This window comes from Bombus flavifrons, chromosome 10, assembly GCF_040668555.2.
Source record: "Bombus flavifrons isolate JBK064 chromosome 10, iyBomFlav1_principal, whole genome shotgun sequence".
NCBI classification, from domain to species: domain Eukaryota; kingdom Metazoa; phylum Arthropoda; class Insecta; order Hymenoptera; family Apidae; genus Bombus; species Bombus flavifrons.
This window is the reverse complement of record NC_138451.1, coordinates 8,471,164-8,498,966: the sequence shown is the minus strand read 5'-3', so window position 1 is coordinate 8,498,966 and position 27,803 is coordinate 8,471,164. Positions and strand designations below refer to the sequence as shown.

The 27,803-nt window shown below is 37.9% G+C and overlaps 1 long non-coding RNA gene across 1 annotated transcript in view; it reads left to right on the top strand.

Moving 5' to 3' along the window:
• LOC138184458 (uncharacterized) overlaps positions 1-27,803 on the top strand; it is a 43,509-nt gene that overhangs the window by 6,840 nt on the left and 8,866 nt on the right. Inside the window, exon 2 of the long non-coding RNA XR_011174319.1 lies at positions 10,265-10,412. This is a non-coding gene — a long non-coding RNA (uncharacterized LOC138184458). The remainder of the gene's footprint in view (positions 1-10,264; positions 10,413-27,803) is intronic.

Below are 27,803 nucleotides of genomic sequence, written 5' to 3'. Positions count from 1 at the left end.
GCTAATTACTTGCGATTTAAACGACGAAAATGGTAGCTTTTTTACGCGCGAATTACGAGCGTGCAGAACTTTTTGCACCGCATTTTCGCTACGAACGCGAATGTGTAAACAACGATAGCTTTTAATTGCGTTTAATTACCGTGACGATCGATCCACGTAGCTGCGAATATTCAAATTCCGATGATGTTTTACGTTCGTTTCAGCGTGTATCACCCACAGGATTGCAACGCGAAATATTTCCCCTTTCGTCACTTTGGCTGACGTATCGGAGGTTGGCAAGAGGTTTTGAAAAGCCAGAACGTAGAAACCTTGTGGAGAGCTTTCACAAACATTTTCGTTCGACTAGTGTACCGTCACGCGTTAATTTACGATGTTTCAGGCAAGTTACGCATTTTGTAGCAACACAGTTAGAAGTGACGTTAATAACACAAGAAGTTAAAACAACGAGTAATTTATTTACGCAAAGCGTGGGAATTTGACACTAGGATTGCCAACGATTAAAATGTAAAACTTGTATTAAAGAAATTAAAGCGCGACAGATGGGACAAAGTTTATAATGCAATAAAAAACATAAGCTTTTATTAATGTATTTTGCAAAGAATCATTGAAAAATGTAACGTTGTACGTGTATAAAATTTCTATGAAAAATTATGAACTGGTCATTTTGTCATCGATCATTCTGGCAGTTTCAGCGTTAAAAATTCGCTAGGATAATGAGAAAGGTGATATTGTTTTATGACAATTAACGGATAAATTTGTTAAATAATTATAATACATACATAGCTTAGTATATCGTAGTTTATTTATGAAATTCGGTCTGAATGTTTCTTCTTTGCTAGACTTTTAGAAGGTGGTTGGTCCGTGTGGTTTTGCGTTTCGATTTTGGCCGCTTTCGAATTTCGAATCTCATACAACGTTCCATTCGTTGTTTTAAAATACGAATTGACCTAGAAACCGCAGGCTTCAAACGATATCCATTTTCGAAAGTTAATCCCGGGCAAAAAGAATTCCTCGCTCGTCTGGTTAGTTCGATCCACTCGAAACGCTTAAGTTTTGTCTAGTTGTTTAGTTCGTAATCGAACGTTCATCAATTTGGAAAGTAATTAAATTAATTAGAAAATTAATCGATGACATGTTTTTAAATTCGTACGTTCCATAGAACACATGGCATGCTGTAACTTTTCACCTTTTACTATGTCAACCACGTTAACTAATTTAACTATGGCACGTTCTAAAATTTCTAAGTCCCATAGAACACTTTGACGTTTTTCAAAATTCTCACGTTCTATGCAACACTGTGACATTTTTTAAAATTCGTACGTTCTATGGAATACTATTCTCTCCAAATTCGTAAATTCTATAGAGCACTGTGACATTCTTTCAAATTCCTACGTTCTACGAAACGCTATACAACTTTTTTAAAATTCGTACATTCTCTGAAGCATCACGACATTCTTGAAATTTGCAGGTCGTATGGAACGCTACAGCGATCTTTTTCGTAACAGCAATAAAACACTACGACATTCTTTCGAATTCGTAGGTTCACGTGTTAAATGATAGGCAGATTGCAAACTTTTGATTAACGATATTACACTCTAACGTTTGATTCCTGTCGTCCACGAAGAATTGCAAGCGAGCTACGTAATTTCGATGACAGTGTGGACATCGCTTAACGTTGTCTCTGACCGACACTGTTATCCTATCCGATACTAACCACACGTTAGCCTACGTCATTTGTGCGTCACACGCGGTTACGTATGCACCTGCACACCTGTATATCCGTCACACGCGTACACACACGCGCGTGTACATACTCGAGGAACGTAGTTCGTTATACGGCACATGTTGTCCCGTAGCTACACGTAACCCACCGAGATTGCTACTCTTATTGTTAGTCAGTCACTTTGCGCCTCTGCAAATAGCGTTGGTTCCAAGGGAAAAACGCTTGGCCGTGGTGCAACGTGAATCTGAATAATAAAGATTCAAATCGACGTGCACAACCTTTCAGAACGTTAGCCAGAGTGTCGTTTAGATGGTGAAATTAATTAGGAGGAGAATTTTGAAACATTATTTGACATTATTTGGTCAATCTCGAGAGGAAAGTATTTGCAGGTACAGCGGTGTGTAAAAATATTTTGGTAGAGTTGTATCTTGTTCCGTCGCAGGATTAGAGATCAGAGAAATTTCAGTTAATTTTGTTAGATCGAAGTTGCTAGGAATTTTGTATTTACGCGAGATAACGATAGTAGAAAATTCGAATAGATTGTCATATTTACGAAGAGTTTCTTATCCTCTTTGGCGGGTGATATGCTTGCGATTAAAGAAATTATCACTCCTTTGCAGATTTCTCTATATTTCGTTGAATTTTTTGGTGTAAGATAGAAAATTGCGCAGCCACGGAGGAAAATTTTAATGCATTTCTATTTCACGAGGTTTATTCAGATTCTCGGTATCAGAGATTCAAGTATACTCGATATATTCAGGTAGAGGGTAGAACGATTGGACGTAATTTTATCGAACTTCACTACTCTTTACAAACTTTCCGATTGAAATTCTGCGTAAGTCCTTAAATGAAATTTGTAAGAAGAAACCCGGAAGAAAGTTAAGTGACCGTAATGCTTTCTCGAGTTTCCATTACCAAAGGGATCAATCTCTGTCTTGTCAAGACAAGAAAATTCCTACGTGCATACGCGGCTGATACGACCAGACTAATTCACGACACGAAACTGAGCGACACCTTATCGCGACATTAATTTTTCAACAGCGATACCGATATATTTCTCGTCTGGTTGATGTTAGTTGTAACACGGCTGCCACATCAACTGAACGTCTTAACGTCTCAGCTGAGACGATCTACATCTTTCTTGCTCCCTTTGGAGCTGTTAATCTTCTGGGCGTCTGAATTCACGTCGAATGCGTTATCCGGCTCGCCTGATGGCTGTATCCATGAGAGACGATGTAATTAAGGCAAAGTCCAATTATATCCGTTGCAAAGACGCGACTGCGGTGTTACCTCTTTATGAAATTCACGGAATACGCTTTACGAAATTCTGTTGTGTCGTGAGACGCGTTATCAGACAATAGTTAAGAGACTTTAGCTTTACACGTGATTGCACATTGGACTTTTAAACCTATTACGACGTAATAGGCGATACTCTGGTGGAAATTGTAATTTCAAAAGATGTTTGCTCTCTCGTACTTTCGTATTTTTTGTGTTGGATAAAGCGCGAGAATTTTATTCTTTAGAGCGGTATAACACGTACTTTGTTTCTCTACGCTTTGGACTTTGGGAGTTTCATTTTTCTGTTATTGTCGCGTCTCGTAGGAAATTAGCAGAGCTCGTTTGCACAATTCGATTAATAACATGGGTGAAAATTAACAGCATCGAATTTCACAATGAGATTGTCGAATAAATTGTACAAATTACAAGTCAAGTTTTTGTTTATCTTCAGTTGTACGAACTCGTAACCGAGCCTCTATTATTCGAATCACGCTCGAGCTTATTTTCGGTTACGCGAACGCGTATCCGCAAGTCGCGAGTTTTGTCTAAGCTGACATACGATTTGACGCAATTTGTGTGGAAATTGTGGCTGGATTTCAGTTATTCGAACGTCAACCTTTATTATCGAAACTCGTAGCAGCAGCTGGTGAAGCCAGGAAGCTTCTATCGTCCAAAACTCATCGGTTGTCTGAAATATTTTGTTCCCCGATCGCGCCACCGGTTCGGGCAAACCAAGTTTCACCGTATCCTATTTTGAATAAAACTGTAAGATTATAAAATTATCGTATGTATATTACTCCGTAAAATTTAATGTTTGTTAAATATTATATCGTATTCGTGAACCATTTCTTCGAAAATGTTTATCGACGTCATTCCACATCGTAGACAATTTTCCGGTCCATGAAATTTGTCTGAGTTTAAACACCCTGAAAATATAGTAACGTAGGTGATCCACTGGGACGACCACTGAATCAACGTGTTAATTGGTAAACTATCGCGCAAGAGTGGCCACGTCGGTCCCAACGCAGTGGAATCCGCTTACTACGGTCGCTTTGGGTCACTTGCAATTTTTGATAAGAATAACCGGCTGAATTCAATATATTTTTATCGATATAAATTATGGAAGCCAATTTACTACTAACAATTACGATACTTGTACACTTGTGAAAAAGGAAACAGTTACACATTTATCTACTTATAAACAAACTGTTGTATAATAACTGTTTTATTTCTTATAAACAACTGGCTTTGAAGACAACATAGAATTTATTTGAGAAACTTTGTCGCTTGTTTGCTCCTGTCGTTAGCTCCTGAATATAACTCGCATAGTCTTCTTTTCCAACCTTCCAGCAACATACATCGATGTCCCCGTTTATGTCGCCGTAACGATATGCTTTGAAAAGATAAATGTGCGCCCGTCTATTTCCGTATCTTCTGAGAATTCTTGCCACGCACTCGTGTAAAAGACAAGTGGTGTGCTTGCGTTAAGGGTAAATTTCGAAGGAAAGTCGCATTTTTAGTACGAATGTGCTAAGATCTCTTACCATTTGTAAATTCCAACAGCCGAAACTTGATTACAGTAGGTGGATTATTTTCAATCAACTGTCAATATAGATATGTTTTGCAACCGATTGATTATGAAGACAATAACCATGACCATTCATAACGTTATCCGTGATTGGCATAACCGGATCCCTGTGTACTTACGGTGGCTAAAAAAGCTACTTCTCGTACACACCCTTTCTCACCAAGTCCCACGTTTCATTTTCCCAATATCAATCGTTTCTCTCATTCAGCCTGTACAGTCTTGCGAAACTATTAGGTTTTCCGAAAAGTGTCTTTCTTTTACAGACTTTTACAACTTCTACAAATGCATCTTTATACAAACGTGAAACCTAATCTGTCGAACGTTGTGATCTTTATTTTGATAGAATAAAATGGATCATACGTAATTCGATAAAATAATATAAAACGGAAAATATTGTGGGTCCATTATTTCCTTATAAAACGAAAGAAACTTTTCGGACGACCTAATACCATTAAACAATACGAATTTTGACATTAACTCGAGCCCAATTTATCAGCGTATATAAACGTTATGTAAATAAAAATACGAATACTAAGAGCGTTGTACATCGTTGCAAGCTTTCTAATACGACTATCCACGAGAGTGACGACGAAATGGAAATGCCTTAAACCGAGTGAAAATGGCGTTGGTCTGTAGGCAGTTGATAGGAAAGGCAAGAACGTGGCGGATTATAGAGCGGGACAAGCTTTTTCCACATATCGTGCGACACATTTAACGACGCGACTGGCGTTTAGTCGTGGGTACAAACACGTGAAAATTTCTATAAGCCGGTAACACACACGCCGTTAGGGCTCGCTTTATGGCATCGTTCGAGCGACAAATTGCACTAAAAATAAACGTTTGCGCTCGGTTACCACCTGACTATTCGTGCGTGCGAAGGTGGCCTCGAACCGCTCGTGTGCCGTGTACATGACAAGCTTCCCTTTGAAGTGTAGACGATTGGAAGTCCCGCAGGCTTGCGAATTATGTAGCCGTTACGTTTTTACAGCATGACCTACCTCCACGTCGCGTGAAATTCTCCTCCCTCCCTCCCTCCCTCCCGTTGCTGCCCAACTGTGCCTCGATGGATTTATTTGGAGCAACGTCGTCGTCGAGTCGACGAGCCTGCACGACGTATTGGCTCGTCGAGAAATTAACAGTACTCGCCGGGGGTGTCTTCCTTTCGCCTAGCCTAGTTTTGTATCAGAAGATAGTGAAATCGTACTTGAATAGCCGAATCCTATACTTGTACGTTCAGAAGTACTGGTACATCTGCCGGTTATATTTCTTCCTATTTTAATTTCAAGATTATATTTCACAGATAAAGGATATGGTAAGTCAGTAGACCCGATGTAGAGGATCTTTCAGGATGTTAGTCGGAGTGTTACGAATTTTGGAAAATTATTTGGTCTTTTAAAAAGAGAAGGAGAAACGATCGAAGGTAGAGTGGCGCGCGTAAATATTTGGGCAGAGGTACGTGTCGTATTTCTGCAAGATTAAGGGTCAGAGAGCACATGATCATGCGCGGCCTACACAGTTCTCTAATTAAAATTCTATCGAGAAAGTTTAAGGTGTGGTGATTAGTAAGCAGAGTGACGATACTTGTATAAATTTGCACTTTTATGAAAACAAGTAGAGCAATGGAATATAAATGCAGATTTGTTGGTTCGTTGTTGTTTTGAGTCACGTCGATTGCCAGATCGTTGGCGAGTGGCGTGATGGAACTGTGGGCGTGAGATCTGCGAGATCGTTCCATTCTGTATAACGAAACGAGTATTTTATTGTGCTAGCTTCGTGCGTGTATCTTTGCATATTAATATACACGCACGTTGATATTTTTCATAAACACACGAACATCTGCGCTTTAGCGATCACGACATTTATGACAACGAAAGAAAGAATAAGTGTTAACGATTTTACACGAGATGTTTTATATCTTGAAAAAATAAATAGATACGGTTGATCGAAGGGAAACAGGCAATTAAAGGCATTTAAATAATCAGCAGAGTCGATCTATGTCTATGAAACAAGAAATATTCGATCAAATTCTATTACACATTTCTCATTGGGTTCGATCGGCCGATCGGACGACTAAATATTTTTCATTTTCGTTGGGAAACACGAAACGTTTACGCGAAAAATCACGCGTATTTCGTGCTGCTAGTTAAATATTTTCGAAATATCACCAGGCACGCGTTATCGATATTATTCGTGTAAATTTGAATAATATTCGGAATGACGCATAACGAAGTTTCGCAAGCGTATAATGCTTCGTTACGCGCGATGATGCGATGAAATTAATTAATAAAATTGCCGCCGTCGAGTTCCACCGGCGTATGTATTATCGTCAGGCTCAAGAGTGTTTAATCGAAATCAACTCGATAGATTCGCACGTCTGGTCAAGGGGCAGTTAAATTGCAGATCAGATTTCCAGTCGTTGATCCTGAATAAATCCATTTTCTTCCCCTTTTTCATTGTTGGAATTTTTGCAGTTGCAATAACATTTATTTTCCCTGTAAAACAGTTTTTTCGTTTATTTATTTCCAGCCTTTCATTAGTTTATTTCTTTATAGGCAAACGTATCTTTTTTACATTAGCTAAACAAACATATCGTATCGTTTATATATAGAATCTGCTTTGTCACATTTCTGTGCAACAAGTTTAAAAAAATTCTACGATATTTATCGATATATCCAGTTTATCGACAGCAAGTTAACACGTTCCAGCCGGCACGCTTTTTCGTACGCGTCTTTTCCAATAACATTTTCGTTAAATTACATTTTTACAAATTAAAACTGCAAATATGAACGACGTGAATCATTGGTGGATGAAAAAGAGCCTGATGGTAAGAAAAAGGTAGTGGGTCATCATCACGCCGGTTTCAACTTGTTAAAGATGTAATTGATTCATTCTACGGGACTTTCTACATCAATGTATATCGTTTATCAATGGGTCATAGGCCAATCATGTGCATATCATGAAATGCAAAAGCAAAAGATTGAAACGGAGTGGTATTTCCAGCAGAGAAGAAGATACGTAATTGTAGCTATCATCTATTTTTATATGTATTTGGAATACTGTCACTGTATATAAATTATGGAAATTATGTTACACAAGCAACAAGGCTAACACTTTATGGTGCTTTCACAATAATTATTTTTCGATTACTTTATACGCTCTACGTACATTAGGTCACTGGTAATTTCATTTACGCCTACTTAACCGAATACGTCAAGTGTATTTAATTTCTGAAGGGTTAACTCATTTGCCCTACTTTTCTATAAATCTTCCATTAAAAAATCGAAATGTTTGCATTCCTTAATTAATTTATTACAACGTGATCGAAAAGTGCTCGTAGAAAACACCGCAAGAGTTAAGAAACAAGCTTCACGGGAGGAGAAGGAAACATAGTCTAAATTTATGGAAAAGGAAGGTTCTTTCTGTAGAAATTTATCTAAAGAAAGCTCGATCTTCCTTCCTTTTAGATAAATAGCGTAGACAAGAGTAAAAAAGGAATTAACTAATGTTTATCGATACTTACATTTTCCTCCATAGAGGAGATGTTGCTCCATCTTCTAGTATTGTTAATAATTATCTCGCAAGTGAAATTACACGTGAACTTTATACTACAGTATTCTCATCGGTTCCTAGAACATTTCCCGATAAAGAGTCAAAATTTTTCAATTATGGCATCCCACAAGCACTCTTCGCTTCTAAATGTGAACGAATTTGTTGCCCAATTCAGTGGATACGCCTATTAGACAAAAAACTTTTAAATAACGTGACAAGTTTCCCAAATTTTCATCTTAAAAATAAATTGGAAATTTCATCATATTTTGATCTATGAGAAAAGGCTTGACACGACACGGTAACCGTTGGCTGTCGGCGTTTTGCGATTAAGCGAATGAAAATCCACTTTGCGAGCGTACGAATCTCGGGTCGATAATCTTCCAGTTCTCCGGTCACACGTCGACGCTTCATTTACGCTGTAGGTTTTTTCTTCCATCCCCCGTGCTGTTGGTGGTGGTTGTGGTGGTGGTGATCGAACGCTAGAACGAAAAGAAGAAGGGCTCGGGCAAACAGGTCCGAAATATCGTTCATTATGTTCACGAGCGGTTACCTTTGGCACCGTCGCACACACGGTGGGACACGATCCTCAACCATCCGATTACAGGTTCGGCTCGCGTAGCTGTATGCCGATGCTCGTTTCATAGCGATCGGATCCTTCCACATGGCAGATCAAAACAGCGAAACCCGCCGAATCGGCTATGCCCAACGAGCACGGGCCATCTGACACGAAAAGAGAGACATCGCTTCCGGTTCTGTTCGCCGAGCCAGCCAGAAAGAATTAACCGGATAACGTATGTGCTGGGCCGTGCACTCCAATTCAAAGGCACTCGAACTCACCGTGGTCATCTTATTCCGATAAGCTCGATCCTTCATCCTTCGTTCTTAAGTTTCTTAAAGCGTTAGGCATGAAAACAGGGTCGATTCATCGGAACGAAATGCTATCGTGAAGCGGCTGTAGAAAATATTTGTCACGTTTACGTAGGGTTAAGGGTAGCGAAAAGAAACTGTAGTTTTTTGAAAGTTTCAAATGCGACTTCAAGTTTGTACTGAAGTTCTTCGAGTCGTACGTGAAAGACCTAATCACTGAGACAATTATCATCGTTTTTTGCTGTACCTTACCAGCTGGAAAGCGGCTTTGATTTTTATAAGAATCCTTTGTTTCTTCGCCAAGCGTCTTCTTCGCAACTTGGCTTTTGCTGCCACCAACTTTTGGAAGATTATTCTTCATAGTATCTTCAATCGGTAATATGATGTAACGTAGGATTTCTGTTGATATGTCAGTTGTTCGAGGTTTTAGTAATGTTGAAAGCTGATTTCTTTAGATCACGATGATTTCTTTTCAATTCAAACTGCTACCATCTTATTTCCACTGTCGTTGACATCTTTTAAAAATTTCAGGCTACATTTTAGACGATGAAATTTATATCTACGAAAATTTGTTCCGTTGTAAGAGAGAACTAAGTATAATTTATTTCTAACTGATGCTTTAAAATGTTGTCTATTTTTAAAAGCTGTGTTCTGTCCTATTCTACTTTTCTCGTTTAAGTCTCGTGTCTATATGTGAGAAAAAGATCCACACGAGACTGGACGTGTACTCTATCACTCTATAATTCCTCCTGAGACTTTCCACAATGTCCAATAGTATACCTTTGCTATCCATCTCTTTCTTTCTCTTCCAACTTTATATTACGTGTACCTCACAGCTAGTCGAATTCTGATAATAATAATAAGTAAACAGATTTCCATTGAAATTCTATTTCATTAAGTGCGTTCATAAGAATATAAATATGCGTAACAATCGGCAATTTGATTATCAATATTATCACATATACTATCATCACATATCACTGTTATATTATCAGACCGCGTAATCTTTAATTTATCCTTATTTATTGAAAATTTGAAGGATCGCAAAAACCCGCAGAACGTACGAAGCATACAAAAACGTACAAAGTATCGAAACTGTATTACTTGCTATAATATACAGCAAGTAAAGCAATCGTCTATCACAGTTGCTTTTTTGTAATTATGTTCATAAATATACGAAGAATTTCTATGAATATCCACGATTCAATTACGATATCTATACGCGTTATATTGTATTAATATATTATATTGTTTTTCAGATTGACGAGGGAATAGCTTAAAGTGGAAGATGATAGCGACGCACGGTGCTAAAATTGATTGACTGGGTTAATTACTTTGCCGAATCCAGGTCTCTCAAGTACAACTCTATTTGCGTATTTGAGTTAGCGAAGAGGCTGCAGTATGCTGGTAAGTTCAATACACTAAAGTTTGTTCAAACTCTGTCGCGAATCCGTGATTGCCAGTTTCTTCGTGTTTTTCCATTTGGGACGACGGCAATCCTCCAGGTTATTATCGAGCATTCGAAATTAAATTTCAAATTAAAACGTCACAGAAGTCGATGTTACTTTCGCGAAGCTCCATTCAAGACAAACGAAACGTTCAGAATTATTATGCATTCTGTTACCGAAGTAGGAGCACCCTAACTAAATCTGATTGCGTAATAGATTGTATACTGTGTAGCATGAACGTAATAAGGTAATCATTTGCATTATATCGCGATGTTTGTTGAGGAAAATGCTCTTTAGCATGTAGTAGAACCAAGCATTAGGTAATTACGAGGAATTTAGACAGTAGGTAGTGATACTAAATCAATAATTATAGGAATCGAAGAGTTAAAATTGTGATTAGCAAGACAAAAAGAAAATAGAAATTACGATGTACATTGTTAGAATTCGCTGTATCGTTCGTCACGCTTAAATCAATTCACAATTCCTAATCGCTTCACCAGTTTCGTAAACAGGAAAAAAGAAACGAGACGCAAGAAAGAATGGAAGCTATGATACGCGTTTATCGGAACACGTTATTTATTACGCTCAAATTAATTTCGTAAAGAGGAAACATTTTTACGTAAAGACTATTCGTTCTAGAATTTACGTCGATTAAAGCTTTCTCGTTTTTCTTCACGAATAGTATGATATATGTTTGATGTATCGAGTATCTTTTTAACATTGGAAATTTACAATCCTTTCTCATCCCTTACGATGCACATAAGAATCAAGCAAAAAAAAAAAAGAAAAAGATAAAAGAAAACAAAAATAAATCTACAAAAAAAATCCAGATAAAATTGCCAAAGTCGAAACAAAAAATTCCTAGCCCCATTGTTCGAATGAAACTGCCACAATTGAAACGCGATAGAATCTCATCACTGATGAAGATCAATGATACATATTTTGCATAATCTTCGGTGAACTTTGGAGGACGATCTGTCCCGCGGCTTTAAAGACGCGACGAATCGCTGTACTCGATTCAATTACCTTTGAAATCCCTTGTCGTCGGACATTAAAGCCAGAACTAATCCCAGGGACAGGGTGCGCGAAGTGAAAGCTACAAGCGGATGCTCTCGCCCCGCCGCTAAGCTTCGCGGAATCCTCTATGGGGTAACGATAATCGATAGGAAAAGAGGAAAGGAAAAAGACGAGGAGTAAAAAGGACGGGTAAAACGTTAACGTTGTCTCCGCTTCAGCAACGAAATATCTGGCGTCTAGGGTTGAAAAACGTCGTCTGAAATGCGGCTTCATCCCTTTCGTAAATAATACCGTGTCGTTTACGTTGCGATTTAAACGAGTATCGCTTACCCTTCTGCCCCTGATAAACGGCGACTTCTCGTTTTTCACGTGTTTCCGAGGCTCTCGTTCCGCGAAACAATGCTGGATTTACGTCGGTGGTTAATATTAACCTCGTTCGCGAATTCTTTAGCTTCTTTGCCGGGTCGTTGATGGTCTGTTAGCCTGGTTTTAACCCCTTAAATGCCGGCGTGAGGTACGGCCGCAGTTAATTGTTCAAAACAGAGGTCGAACGAAACTGTTAACTCCTGTAGTTAAAGGTTATTTATCGAACTTTTAACTTTTAAATAATTTCTTTTCTGTTTTGGGTTAATTTTTTACATTAACGTTGTAACTTTGTCGTAGCAGTTCGATCGCAATTGTTATTTCACGTTCGATTAATACAAATTCTGGAGGATCGTATACTTCTGAACAGATATAGAAGGGTGAAGTAGACAAGTTGGAAATATCCTTTTAATTAGCGCTGTTTGAGGAATTGAAAGCAGGGTAAATATAGAAGAGAAGGAGTTATTGTGATTTTTATGTAGTTATCTTATTTTATTAGAAATAAGAGGAAAACTGAGAGGAAGAAAAAATTACGTATACACTGCTCAGTGTTCACAGTTTAGTTCTACGTGGAATACGTTTTCCAAATTATTTTTATCGGTGCTCGTCATCTTTTGTCAACTTTAAGAAAAACATCGTTTCACAAACTTTCCCACCTCCCCTCCGTATCCTTCTGCTCAAATAGAACCTCGTCGATACCGTCGTTCTATCTACCCCTGACCCCTAACATTTCCGGGGAATCTGCTTGTCACAACTTTATTTTTTTTTTTTTTTTTTGGAGAAGGATAAACGTTTCTGTTTAATTAGAACTATTTTTCTACTTGCAAGCAAATAAAGGTTTCTTACTTACATAAAAATGTCTGGAAATGTCTTCCAGTTAATACACTGAATTTTATAACAATTTTCTTCAAAATATAAAAGACATAAACCTACAGTTATTTCGAGACCGAACAAAATTCTACTTTAAAACTCGAAGGGGATGATATTCTTCGACCAGCGATTTTATTTCGATCTCAGCCTCTCTGTTTTCTGTTTGTTTTCAAGCTTATTCTAATTTTGATCGTAGGTAGACGCTATCATAGACACCGAGTACCAAATTCGAAACGATCTTGTTGAATTCTGTTTGAAAATATTCCAAGGGATGAACATTTTCGTCTAACCGTGGCAACGATTTATCCGTGCGTTCGTATTATGTACATACCAATTGGCAATTTCCTGTGTTGCCCTATGAAAAGTGGCCATTGACCGAATCACCTGGCATTTTCACGGCTTTCATCGACTTTCTTTCCACGTCATTTCCTACTCTCTCGGCGAATTCTTCGGTTCTCCACGGAACATTACGGTAGGTCACGCGCACTTCCATCGTGCACAATACCTTCAATCTCATCGACTTCCGCCGACCCTCCCTTAATACGTAGTAAGTAATAATACTCGTGTCTCTACGAAAATTGCCATTTTCACTAGGTCAATTGGAAGAGGCTCTTCCTTACGGTTATCGCCTTTCAATTCTTCGAGGACGATGAGTTCATGTACGAATTTAATAAACGTTAGCGGATAATGTTCCTTTTAGAATGTATAATATCGAGCAAAAGTCCTAGAGTATTCGAAAGTTGCCATTTTCGCTGGGTCGATTAGAAACGACTCGTTCTTCCGATTATCACTTTTGAATTCTTCGAGGACCATGAGTTCATGTATGAATTTAATCAACGTTAGTGGACAAGTTTCCTTTTGGTATGTGTAATATCGAGCAAAAGTCTTAGAGTATTTTTGGAAAAGTTGACGTTTCCAGTAGATCAGTTGGTGAAGATTCGTTCTCAGGATTGTCATCTGTGAATTCTTCCAGGAGGATGAATTACTTAATCGTAATTTAAATAAGTTTGAGGATCGAACGAGAAATCGTGAATGTTATTTTCGAACGAATCTATCTTATGATCTATTTTCCATCCTTATTTCACTACCGATACAAAATTGAACGTTTCCAATGCCAGAGATATGCGTCCACGAAATTCTAAACGCATCTCTAAGCTACCCTACCATCGACCCATCGCCGTCTGGAAATCCCATCTCGGAGTGGAGGTTGAAAATCTAAACAAGATACATTTCCAGCACGCTCTCATCCATCAAACCTTACAAATAATACCGAAAAGTCTTCAAATCTGTATCAACCTTTTTCAAAAATCTTCGGATTCCGTTCATTCCTCTTTAAAAGTCTTTGAATCTATTTTCAAGTTTCTTAAAGGATCTTCGGATCCCTTACCACATTCTTTAAAAGACTTTGAGCGTCTTTCAACCTTTTCGAAAATCCTCGAATCTCTCTCAACCTTTTCAAACAGTTATCAAATCTATTTCTAACTTCCTACAAAAATTTTTGAATTCCTGCCAACCTTCATTAGAAATCATCGATTTCATCTGTAACTTTCTCAAAAGATTTCTCAATTGTCTTCAAAATCCTCGAATTTCTCTCAACCTTTTTAACCAACTCCCGAACCTGTCTTTAATTCTCTTCAAGAATCTACTATTTCCTCCTAAACTTTTAATCTGTTTTTAAGTCTCTCAAAAGATCTTCGAATCCCTCTTGACTTCCCCTCAAACATTCTTTCTCTCCTCTCTCAAGCTTTCCAAAAATCTTGGAATCTCTCACAACCTTCTCGAACAATTTTCGAATCTGTCTCTAATTCTCTGAAAAACTCTTCTAATCTCTCTCAACTCTCAGTCTGTTTTCCGCCGCAAGTGTATCGACTCGTCTTCAACGCGTTTAGGTCCTGCGCCATCTTCTTCTTCTTCTTCTTCATCTTTGCACTTTCCCTTTCGTAGCCGTGTCGTTCCACGTTCGATCGGCCATTTCCTTTTTAGTCTTTACACTTGTTCACAGCATAGAACGAGGCAGGAAACGTCGGTGGTCGTGGGTTATTTTCGTGCAGTCGGCTCTCAACGTGCAAGCCATTGTTCGTCGCGGTCCTAGTTTAGCAGTGATCCTCGGTGTCAGCCGGTCTAATAAAAGCCAGGTCGAGCTCGCGAACGGTTGCCGATCAGAGTTGACTATGATTCATCCCTACAGGCTACGGAGCGGCCTGGATAAACGACCTGCTTCGGTTGTACGTCATGAACGGACGACTGTGTGTATCCGTCGCAGGATCGTCCCCGTCAATTTGATGAATCCCCTAATCGTCCGGCAACATCCGACGGAGTTCCGACTTGCAGTTGTTTCCTTAGCATCCGGTCTCTCCATGTCGTGTTTCTCTTTGGCTGATTAATCGTTCTTGTTGCGGTTTTCATCATAGACTTGTGCACGTGCACTGGTTCACCAATGTAGCTCGTACGCTTATCGTTAGCGTAGAAAACATTTGCGTATTGTATGCCGTATGTGTTCTATGAGGCTTTTGAAATCTCATTGACACTGTAACGAGACTTGACGCTTGAGTGACGAGCTTGTTGATAAAATCAACCAGGGATCAACCTGGAAACGTACGTAGAAATTGTAAGCTGTTTTTATCGACATTTACAGATATTTGTTTAGTAAAAATTAGTGTGATATCGAGGTTTATTAATGTAATTGACTTTTGTGATCTCTACGAGCATATATATGCTTGTACTAGATGTCTTGTATTTTCTATGTATATATTTTCAGATTGGTTCCGAACTGTGACAGTATAGTGACGATACTTGAGCATCGTATGGAAAATATGCATATTCGTAAAAATTGTCTAAATGAGTTGGAGCTAATCCGCGAGCCTGTGCATGTTGTAGAGTTCGAAGTATCGGGGAATTTTTAAATGACTCGTATTAGAATTTAGGGGCTACAGTAAAATTTTGTACGGGGGAATTTAATTGCAAGGAAATTGTACGTAATTGCAATGAATTTATACAAATTTACATTACATCTTCTTTTTCTTATTACGTTTTAAGACTAGCTTTTTAATTAGAGAGAGGAATGTTTATAGAACGTTCCAGTTGTTTCTCGGGTCGATTCGAGCGGCTTGACAAATTTTATTTTGAAATAGTTTAGCCGGAAGTTATTGTGTCTCGGTTTTCAAGTTGCGATTTCATTTTCTTAATGGCAGAAATAAAAGTAACAGATCTGGTCAGAACGTATCAGAGATATATATCGGTCGGGGTAGAGAGGTCTGCAACATTCTCAGAAGTAATATCGTCCACATATATTCTTGGCTGGAACATAGTTTAAGGGAGTTATCGGACCTACGATGAGGCTCTGAAAAGTAATATCTGCTCCATGCATCACGCCTTAAATCCGGCTTCACCGGGAACCAACGACGAATTCTAAAAGATAATATCGCCTAGCCGTAGGTTCAAAGGATTATCTGTTAATAGCCACAGTTATGGCTAGAAATTTGACGTTACCGGAAGAGACAAGGATCTTGACAACTATGCTTGGATCTAATTATTTCATGTACCTCTATAGCCCATCTTTATTACCAACAAAATTTCACATTGAAGTTGTAGAAATTTCAGAACGTCTTTTGAAAACTATCTCGTTCGATAACATACATAGCGTTACGTTTCGATCTTCAATCTCGATAATTACGTAATTACTAAAATGCTAAAAGTTGATAAGGACAATGGAATTTCAACATGTTCCTCCTAATTCTAGCAAACGTAAATACGATGGAATCTATCGTACCTCGAGGAAGGACGAAAGAACACGTTGGAAGCGTCATAAGATCGGCAAAATAAATTATTAGATGCAAGATACTGCGCTAAAGATACCTAAAGGAAAAGAAAAGACCAATAAACGCGTGTCATTACCGCTAGCGACCAAACCGTAACGAATAGCTAACCTCTCGACATATTTCATGCTCGTAATAATAACGTGGAAATTAGCCGAATCTTCGTGTCAATCCCAGCTGTCTCGTTCTAAATTCACGCTTGCAACCTCGCTGCACCCGTAAAATCCTGATTTCTATCTTCACATCTCGCTCTACTTCGCGTTAGTTCGCGCGCATCGAAATTAGCAGCTTGGTCCAGCGAGGAATTCCGGGCGGGTACCGCGCGAATCCGGCGCGCCAGAGCGAGCCGAGCGTTTTGCCCGTGTTAACGAAGCGCGGAATGCACCCTGGACGAAAAAGTTGGAGGACGGGGGTAGTCGCGCGGAACGGAATGGAATGGTACGATGGGGCCAGGGTGGGACACGCCGCTGGTGTCCGCCAGTATTTATAGCAGCGGATTGTGTCTGCTTGGCAACCGGCCACCGAGCCTAACATCTCTCGAGCATCTTATGGGCAACGTCTTACCGACTGACTGTCGTGTAGCAGACGCTATCGGCCAGCATCGATTTCGCGTCGACTCGAGACATTTGACTCTTTGCGCGTCGTGTCTACGGACAAAATTGTATCAGCTCGCTGGGAAATACCGTGCACGTAGAATGTTCCGTTGCTGCTTCTGGATATCACCGTGGACCGTACACTGTCGTTTAAATCGGACTCGTGTATCGTTAAATGTCACGCATGAAAAAGACAATTTAGTCGAAATGAAATTCTGTGATCTTACCATCGTTACTATTTTATTTTATTTCTGATCTACAGCTTGGAAATGGATTTGGTTTCACGATATCTTCTGTCACGTTAATTTGTTATTACTCAGATCGTACTGTATAAAAATCCACGCCGATAGTCTTTCAAGTTGCTCGATGTGAACTTTCATAAAACCAACTTGAAGTCGTTATTGGTTTCCTTTTAGACAATAGTATAAAATAAACGACTATTACCAACGTGGTAAGAAATGTGTAGTACAGAAGTTACCATGTAATGATTAATACGCGCGAGTATCGATTAAAAATTCTTCTCGTCGCGTCTGTGGACATTCTATTTGTCAGTTATTTTTAATATTAAAGTGGTTGAACCTCGTAATAATTAAATTTACCGTGCGCAATTTCCTATCGACCTCGTCTCTATCAAAGATCAACAACGTGACAGAATCATACGAATTCTTCCATTCGATCTTTCAAGTTGCTCGATCTCAAAGCTGATAAAACACCACTCGGAGGTGTAGTATTAGTTTCTCAATGGCTGACAGGCGATTCACATCGGGTAAATAATACCGCGCGGGTAGGCTAATCGATCGTTTTAACGTGACACGGGTAAGAAAGGTTTAAGGATCGCGATGCTTGAATCGTAGACGACGCTTAAGTTGAAGAGGGACGGTAGGGAAGGCGAATAAAGGAGAAAGGAAAAGGAGGATGGAAAAGCGGAAGAGAGGAGAAGGAAAAAAGAGAAAAACGAGGAAAGAGGAGCGTTTATCGAACGTTATTAAATGTAATGCCGCGAGGCGTGTCCCCCTTTTGGGAACTTTACCGATAACTTCGTAATTCCCTAAAAGGATCCCTGCCACGGGACTTTCAAGACGTTCGCTGCCTCGTCGCGATGTTTCCCTTCGTTCTAGCGCCGCAGCTTGCCGAAGAATGGACCATTATGTTCCTCTTCTTGCTCGTCCTCTCTTCCTCTTTGCTTCTCTTCCCTCGCGTTTCTTTTTTTATCCGTTCCTCGTCAAAATCGATATCGAGCTCTCTTGTTGTCTCAACGTCTGAAAAGTAAGTAGACCTTTCTCTAAACATTGGACACTCGCCGCGCCAACTTCTGCGTCGTCGTCGACGTCGTCGTCTTAATTTCGCATTCGCCGGGACAAACTCAAGAGAAGAATTTCGAACACCGACAACTCGCAGCGTCCTTCTTCCTTTCTTTTCAGATTTCGCGCTGTCTATACGAGTTATCGAAATGTTTGCCCTTTGTTCTTCCTCAACTTCGTTATTCCTACGAGGATTACGTAGCGATGGTGGAAAGTGTCCGGTCGTGGCTGGAGAAACGTTTTTTTTTTTTTGTAGAAGGAGGTTTTATTTGTGTCGGAAGAGGACTTTAAATCAGAGCTAATTTGCCTGGTAAGTCGCCAAATTCGATTAGCAACAATTTTGATACGATTTCAAGTCTTCGTTGCAAACGTTTAGTTCGTGGTTAATATAATACAAATTTGTGGCCACCTAATGCGTTGATCAAATTGTTACATTATCTTGAAATTTTCATCTATTTTGTAAATATGTATGCATTTCTTTGTTTCAACTGCTGGTCGGGAAATTAGATTTGGTTCGATGCGTATACACGTAAGCAAAACTAAAACCAAATTTACAGACAATTATGGTAATATAAACTATACCTATTCTTTGCTTATCCCTCCTTGTCATCTCGAAATACTAGATCCTCTACAAATACTCTTCCCACTACGCTTCATTCATCCGTTCATTCGCGTTCCTTCGTTCATTCCATCATTCGTAGCCTGTTTATTATTTTGTAAAAAGAACACAGTTGCTTAAGAGTTGTTATAATTATCGATTCAAGCAGACACGATTTACTACTTTGTTTTATAAACTTTCCTCCCACGAAGCTCCTCGATTTAATTTGCATTTGAATTCTATGCGTTTAAAAGAACACGGCAAATCTCTGATCATGTTGCCCTATAAAACGAACATAGTAATCTGAGAAAACCAGTCAGTTATAATGCTTGTAGTATTTAATTGAGATAAAAGAAGCAACGATATTACCCAAGTGGAAGATTGAACCGTAGAAATTAGAATCTTGTGAAATGTTGAAAAGATCCGGACGAAACGACGGTATAAAATGTCAAATAAAATAATCAAACAACCTGACTTTAATAAGATCTCGTAATGAATGATGAATTTCATACCTCAAGATTTATACGATTTTCCCAACAAAGAGAAACGAGCTGAATGTCTTGATTAAATCTTCCCGAGGATTCTAACGTGGCTCCCGATAGCGCGGCAAAATTCAAATTTAAATTCCGCTTAAGTTTTAACTAGTCCCAACACCGTCTGAGAGTCAATTGAATCGGTGCTTCCGCGCATTCGGCCGACGAATAAATTCATTTATACGCACAAACTGCTATGCATTCTCATTTGCCTGAAAATAGCCCCGTTGCCCGACAATGGGAACGGTATAATTAACGAGGGAGCCGGAGGAACGAACGAAATAGTAACGCTGAATTTGCTAATAAACAACGCTTAATTCCCTAATCTCTGTTAATCTAAAGAATTTCCCTTCTTTATGCCCGCTGGATTTTTCGTTTTATTCCGCGCGAGGGAAAAAATCTCGAACAGGGAGTTTGTTTTTCTTCGATTAACGCGACTAGATTCGTCCCTCTGCTCCTAATTATAATTCACGTACGCCTGTGCAGCGTAACGTTGTCTCTTATTCAATTTCCAACGCGTCCAAGGCGATAAAGTCTCGGTGATATTCATGTGACGTGTATGGTTAGTTACGACGTAACATTATACCGGTAATTAGAATCATTGCCGGACCGTCATTAGATTGTTTCAAACGTACTGTAACCGCTGAGAATGTCTTTTTTACGATCTTCATTCAAGTTACGTAATCAGTGCATATAATTTGATTTTAGAATTATCATCTTGTCGAAGCTTTTCACGGCTGTATTGCATTTTTAATTGATATTTTTATTGATAATTAGAAGGCATTTTTTCGGATCTCCAAGAAGGCCATAATATGTATACGAGTAATAATATAATATTGCAATATTGTTATTGTAATTATATAAATATTAATTATAATATTGATACGTATAATTTTGCACGTAATATAAAATGTTAGGTCAGTCGTAACGAAAACAAAGACATTTATCGTTTAGTTGATTAATGATTCATAGACTTGTAAACAAGATTAATTAAATCAAGCCTGCTTTAATCCTCGTACGTGAAGTTTCACTTGGATTGAAACTTTAGTATATTCGGTGAAATGTGAATAAAATGCTGCACCTTAGTGGCGAGTTTAAATTAAGTTAGAAATGTAATCAAGAATTTTTTGCTAATTTTAGACAGCAGCGTTTCAAACATTTATCGTACAAAGGAAGATATGAATTTTAAGTACGCAGCATTTTTAGAGAAAAAGATTTAATACTCTTTCAGAGGAAGTTCGTAAAAAAAAGACACTCGCTGCGACAGAAATATGGCATTCACTTCTATTCTAAATTATAGGTATTATATTTGCGCGTGTATATGTTTCTGCAACTTTTAAAATGGTTTTGTAGCGAGATATGGAGAAAGCGTGGACACTTTTTGCAACGGGTTATTCAGCTTTCCAAAAGCCCTGTCTGACAATTAATGCGCCTACTTCTGAAAACTGAAAACTGAAAAATACAGGCTAACCTACCCTAATTTTATCACCTGCAATATCTCGCTTGTTTTTGATAATAATCCGTAGATAGTAAGTCCATAAATAATAGAAACTAAGTCGACATTCTCGACAAAATAGTATCAATCCTTATAACTAAGCATATTAACTAACAAAGCGTAGAAACTCGTACTCGACGAAAGAAAAGAACAAATTTTCTTCGAAAGCGACAAAAAAATCGGGAAACTAGCGGTCAAGATATACTCGTTCCGTCCTCATCTGACAAAGGAGCATTCCTCGAACGAGACTTTGGTTTAGGGAAACCGTGACAAGCGATTCTTTCATACGGTCGCACGTACCGCGAATTTCCGTGGTCGGAATGAACGATGTACCCATAGGGGTGGCTTTTTGCGATCGCACACCGACCAGTTAGTAGCTGAGAAGTGGCTTATAGCGTGGTCGTGTAGCAGAGGCGGCGTGTTTGGACTAAATCCGCAGTACTCCGGCTAAGAGCCATGGCGTGTAGCCCTAATGGCAATGTTGACGAGTGAAATTTACCTGAAAATCGCGTTACCCGCGAAGTTTCGCCCGACCAGTGTTTCTCTGCTCTACCGAGAGAAATAGAGCGAGGGCGCGCGCGCACGAGAGAGAGAGAGACAGACAAATAGACAGAGAGAGAAAGAGCGCGTGTAAGATTGAGTCTTTTGAGCAAGGAAATCAAGGCGCGCTATATACACAGCACAAGTTAGCTCTAAAATTGAATCGAGGCCTCGTGAGGAAGGAGCGGCATAGTCCATGGGAGAAATTTATTAGGTTGAATGATAAGTTCGTTCACCCTCTAGCGGTGGATATATTTCGAGGAGTTGATTATGAAGATGTCACCTATGTTAGTTGCAGCGAATAAGCGCGTTTAAGCGTTCTTAGAGCGCCAAATAAATTGTAGGAGTTAGTTCTCGACGAATTTAAATTTAGCTGTAAATGTGAATGAAACGAGAGGATTACAATTGTCCGTATATTTTCCTTGCTAGCTGACACGTGTTTATTGTTTCTGTAATTAGAGGCTAGTCTAACATGAATCGATTAGAACAGTGGCGAAATTTTCAGTACCGAAACGCACTATGGTAATAATCGTGCTAATTCGTTATAATTTGATCTTCCTGTTTCTTTTTCTCTTTTCGCGACACGAGAAAATACCTTTATGCATACCTGAGTGTCCGCAGTGTCGCGTTATGCGTGGCTCAGCATGGTAATACTCCTAAAAACTTCTCTATTACTTCATGTTGTGGATACGACCATTTCCTGACACGGAAAAACTGTATTACTTGAGGGGTGGTCTTTGTAGAGTCCTACGGTGTCTTCTTCATTTCATCCTCTCTGCCGTCTCCTGACCCTCTCAATACCTCTTTCTTTACTCTTCCTCTCTCTTTCTCTTGTATTCTTATTATTGTTATGATCTTTTCTATCGTGCAAAATAATAATCTTGATGGTATATGTAACTACGACTCATTTAACGAAAGTATATTTTTGCATATAATTCTGCATGTTTCATGTTATAAATTATATGTTATAAATTAGAGGAGAATTTGAATAATAGTATTTACTTAAGAAAAATTCGTATCACCTGAATGTTTAAGGAGAGAGTTGACGTACAATTTTATTTATGTTTTCCCTCCATAAAATTATTACGAGTACAGTAGAATCTCTTGCACTGGAATTATCCCACGATGTGAATCATCGGATAATCGAAAATTAGGATAATACGGAAGGGTCATATGATATATATATAATCATAATAAAATCATAGAAAACATTTTGATAATGTAACGTTGTGCATATATTTAGATTTAATTAATCGTTTAATCGATTAATTCGCTCTCACAATAGCCGACTAGTTACACTTCCGTACTTCTGCTGTTAAAATTTCCAAAACCATCAAGTTAATGTGTTAAAATTCAAAACACCTCGGATGATACGAAACTTGGTTTGTACGAGACTCGAATAACCGAGACTCTAATGTCCATCGTATACGAACAAACGCTACGATGTAGTAGTAATTAGCAATTGAAGATACGACGCAGTAGAACGAAGTAGTTAAATATTATAATATCGAAAAATTATACTTTCTGAATTTATCAGTAATATGCCATAAATCTTCAATAATTGGTTGCATTCGTTTCATTTACGATCGACTGTATCTCTGCCAGCGATTTTGCTCGCTCTGTCGAGCCACGAGACATTCGAACGAGTGTCCTTAACGAAGTATCGTGGTAGAGTGGAGATTGAAATTCAATCTCGCGGCGCAATGACGCCGTCTTTCCTCGTCGTTGCAATATTCCCCGTTGTTTTATGTATACTTGTTCCGTGTCGCGTTCTCAAACCATGTTTTGCGCCCAAGTTTCCGGCTTTTAGTCGCGTAAACTGCTTTCTTTTTTATTTCTCCGCTCTTTCTTTTTCTTTTTTTTTTAGTACAATCGCGAAGCTTCAGCGTCAGCGAGCCGTCTTTCAAGCAAGACCGACAACCTCTTGAATTTTCAACCACTTTTAGCCGCGGTCTTCCTCCACCATCCTCGACTTATCACGCCCTCCATGAAAGATTTCGCCTGTTTGCTAACCCGCCTTAAGGTCGAGTTCGCGTTCCTTCGGTTGCTCGACTTAGGTCGCGTTTTGTGTCACGATTGCGTACATTTTTCCATTACGTTCATTTTTATTTGGGACAATTGTGTCGTTGACATTGAGAATTTTCTCGAAAAAATGTATTATTATTGTTATTAATTATTTTATGTATTTTGATAGTATTTTTGATAGTATAAAAAGTACTGTACAGTGTAAGGAATAGTAAAATACCAGATAAAGAAAAGAAAAAAGAAGAATAGTATACGATAATGAAAAAATCATTTCCTTTATCTTCGTAAAATTTTTTATATTTATTCTGTATATTTTTGCATATTATGTGTATCTTTGTGCGTTCTTGTTATCTAAAATTTTCTTTAAATACATAAGAATCCGCACTTTATTTATTGCCACTTTTTATGCACTGTATTACTATAACGAGACAGACTGGTCATTTGAGACAAAGAAGTTAAATTGCCAGGTAACGTCCAACCATGTAACGCATCTGACCTGGTCATTTGAGGCCAAAGGGTGAAGTTACGAAGGAGCTATTAATCCTTTGTTTTATGATCTTCTCTGTGCTTATAAGCGCCAGGGGCTCGTTTCATCGTTAATCATTTCAGCTATTGATCGAACGAATTTGTCGTTCTTGTATAAATTTTTATACAAAGTGCAACGATCATGCGCTATATTTGTAATTGAACAATGGACCGGGAAGAAAATTATAAAAATTGAAAATCGGAGAACAATAATTCTTAATAAATCTGTACATATAACTCGAGATATTTTAATTCTCGTCTCAAATATCTTAATCTTGGAATTAAAATCTTGCACGTTTACTTTCTCACATTTTTCTCACATTTTCTCAGAGTCTTTAGTTTCAAAACATCGCAGAGAGCTATTCTTCTGGAATTGATAGGACGGAAAATCGATGCTTCATTACTGTAACAGAGCTGGCATTGATTTCGTTTGCCGTGATGCAGGAAACGCAAATTTAACGTCCTTAATCTAATATCGCCGTAACCATGGCGAAATTGCATGCATCGTAATATTGTGTACGCTATATGAATGCTGCGCTGTTTACTGTTTATTTATTTTGTGTCCACTTGTCCCAGATTTTCTTTCCAAGCGCTGCTACTTTCGGTGCTTTTCAGTTTATTACCGTTCCGTATGCGACGTATTTTCCGTAAATATTGTTGCAGGCATAAACGGTTCAAGGTTTTAGCGCATTTTTACACGGTTGACCTATTTTCTTCAGCATTTGATAATTAGAAAATAGTTTGATATTTAACTTATCAACTCTTGCCACTGGAATGATATTGATTGATCACATAGAACAGTCGCTTGCGTTTGACAGCGTTGCTGTCTGTTGAAGTGATAAGGGTTAATTAATTTCAGTGATCAATATTTTTAAGGAGATTTAATTAATATAAAAAATATTGAAGATGAGTTAATATCGTTGAGAATATAAGAACTTTTATTTAGTTTTTCATTTTAATTTGCATTTTTTTTTCAACGTAAAAGAGATCCATAAGAATGTATTCAATTTGAGAAAAATTTCGTTATGCGACATATTATGCTGCTTAAGTTTCATCGTTTTTTGTTAAATAGATATTTATCAAATTATGCGTCGTGAATCATCAATCAAATGGGCTGAATAATTTCGTTTAACTCTAAATTAACTCCAAAAGTTTAACTATAAATTATTAATAAAAATACTTTAGTAAAAATTGATTGTAGAAATTGAATTTCAGTAAAAATGAGATTTTAATTTCAGCCGGTAAAAGCTGAAATTAATCCGTAGAAATCAGAAATCTAGAGAAACTTAATTTCCTACGATTTCTTGTAAAAGTTTCATCAATCCAATGTATTACGTCTATCGTAGAACCGTTTTAGAATTATTTCAGAATTATTTCACGTTAATCCACAGTAACGATATTACCGTTTATTGCTTCCACATTTCTCTTACAATTAACAATTTTTTTTTTTACTAAACGTTTCTTGGAAATTTCCCCCGATAAAAATATAAAAATATCCATAAACCGTTATTACTGATGCTGGAATATAGGTCACTGATTGACCTTTAGACACCTTCGTTATTAAGACACAGCTTTTTCAACGTTGCTTTGTACTTTGTACTCGCGTTTTCGAAAAATTCTCGTTCGACGAAATATCGAAAAATATTCGCGACGACAGTGTCCCTGCGATTTATTGCAATTTTTAACGAACGGTCGTGCGCGTGTGAGCGGCGAATTAATTAATAAATGTAACGCAGCGAATATTTAGAGGTATCGAGCGGAATACCATTATCAAACGACCCTTTAATTAAAAATACTTTCGACAGTGAAACAGAAGGGTCACGAAATAGGTGTTTCGGGGAATCGATTACGTGAAATCGATGCGTTTCGATAGCCTCTATGTACTTTTACTTCGAAAGGCTTTGATCGATGCCAGTTTCCTCGAGTTCGCTGAATTTCAAATCTTTTTCACCACAGAGTCGATCGGTTAATTTTTCTTTTCTACCACGTTGAAATAATAACACGCCCAAGTTTTATTGGCGGTGTCATCTCTCGTCAAACGGAATTTCGTTCTTTGCTATTTCTAGTTAAATACCTGAAGAATTTTCTTTTTCCATTGTGTCTTCAACATCGCACGCGCCTCTAAAGATTATTAGTGAGACAGAACGTACGTACAGCAGGTTGTATAAACTAATATCTTCCAGAAAATCTATAGCTTGATGATTTTTTGTTCATCTCTTGAGGGATGGGTACTCTGTTTTTGGAATTCGTAGGATTTTTAGCTTTTTAAACGAATTTTCGTTTCTGACGTATCACAAGGGATTAAACATTATTCGAAGTATTTGTATTGTTATATATAAGTTATATTAGATATGGCACGTTCCTGCTATTTCCTACAATAAAAGGTATATCGTAAGTGTAAATGGATTTTATAATCATTTTCTACATCCTCGGTTTATTCTTCACGAAAAGCTTGTATCTTTTTATTAGTCAATCAGTACATCTATCTTCTCTTTATTCATATATTTCCAATTATCGTATTCAGTATCTTACTACGCTCTGTTTGTTAAAAATCCACGTTACTCATGTTTCTTTTATGTTATTACATTTGGTAAATTTTATTTATTTATTAATTTCGTTTCGTTAAAGCCTGAAAGTAATACGGTTCCATAATAGACATGCGATTAAGTAAAAGAATAGTGACGTGCAAAATGGGAGCAGATAACAACATGAATATTTATTTTTACTTGTCCATCTTTGTTTCTTATGAAATGTTAATTAAGAATTTTTCACGTTTAATTTTAATTTCGCTAACAAGAATTAATGAAAATTGCAATATGACGCGAACAAGAATCAATAAGCGTTCGAACAACAAGATTCGAGTTCGAGTAGCAGTTGATCCGAGGATGAATGCTCGTTACTGGATAGATTTCTATTAGCGTGGAAGCTTAGCCTTGAATCCCTGCAAATTGTAGCATGTAGCCCCATCTTAGGAAGCTCGTGTGTCTCTTCTCTTTGAAATTGAAATTCCGAAATTCGCGCTCCACGCGGCGCGAGAACGAGCGAGTAAGTGAATCTACCCCTGGCTTAATCGATTATCCGCACTGTTGTGCGACAAACGTATTTCCCGCGATTGCTATAACAGGCTTTCACCTAGGTTTTAGGTAACGCCCATTAACGAAATTACGTCGTTTGCATACGGAACAGCAACGTGTCGTTCTCTTCGGTGTATACCTTGAGACTGTTACGAGAGATGTTTACCATAAGCGAAAAATTTTACCATAGCGTTTCTTTTCATTTTCACTCTGCGAACAAACTGATATCGAAGCTGATACAAAATTTGTATTTTATATTTTTTTGCTCGTGAGACAAAAATCTACTAGACTAATGATTTTTTCAAATTTCTATTTTATATTTTCTTACTTACTGGACGAACATAGTTATAATTTAGTAACGGATTAATGTTAAATTTCTTGTGAAAAGAAAATAATTATTTGGTAGAGTTCTTTGCACTAAATAGTTATTTAGAAATTGAGGAATTTAATAAAAATTTGAAAACTTTGTATGGCAAGTTTTATTCATTTCTTTGCATGTTATTCGAGCTTTTATTGCCTCCTTTTTAAGAATATCATTTCCAATCATTTCAATGAATTTTCAATTAATGTCATAAATTAACTGAATATGAAAAATTGGCGA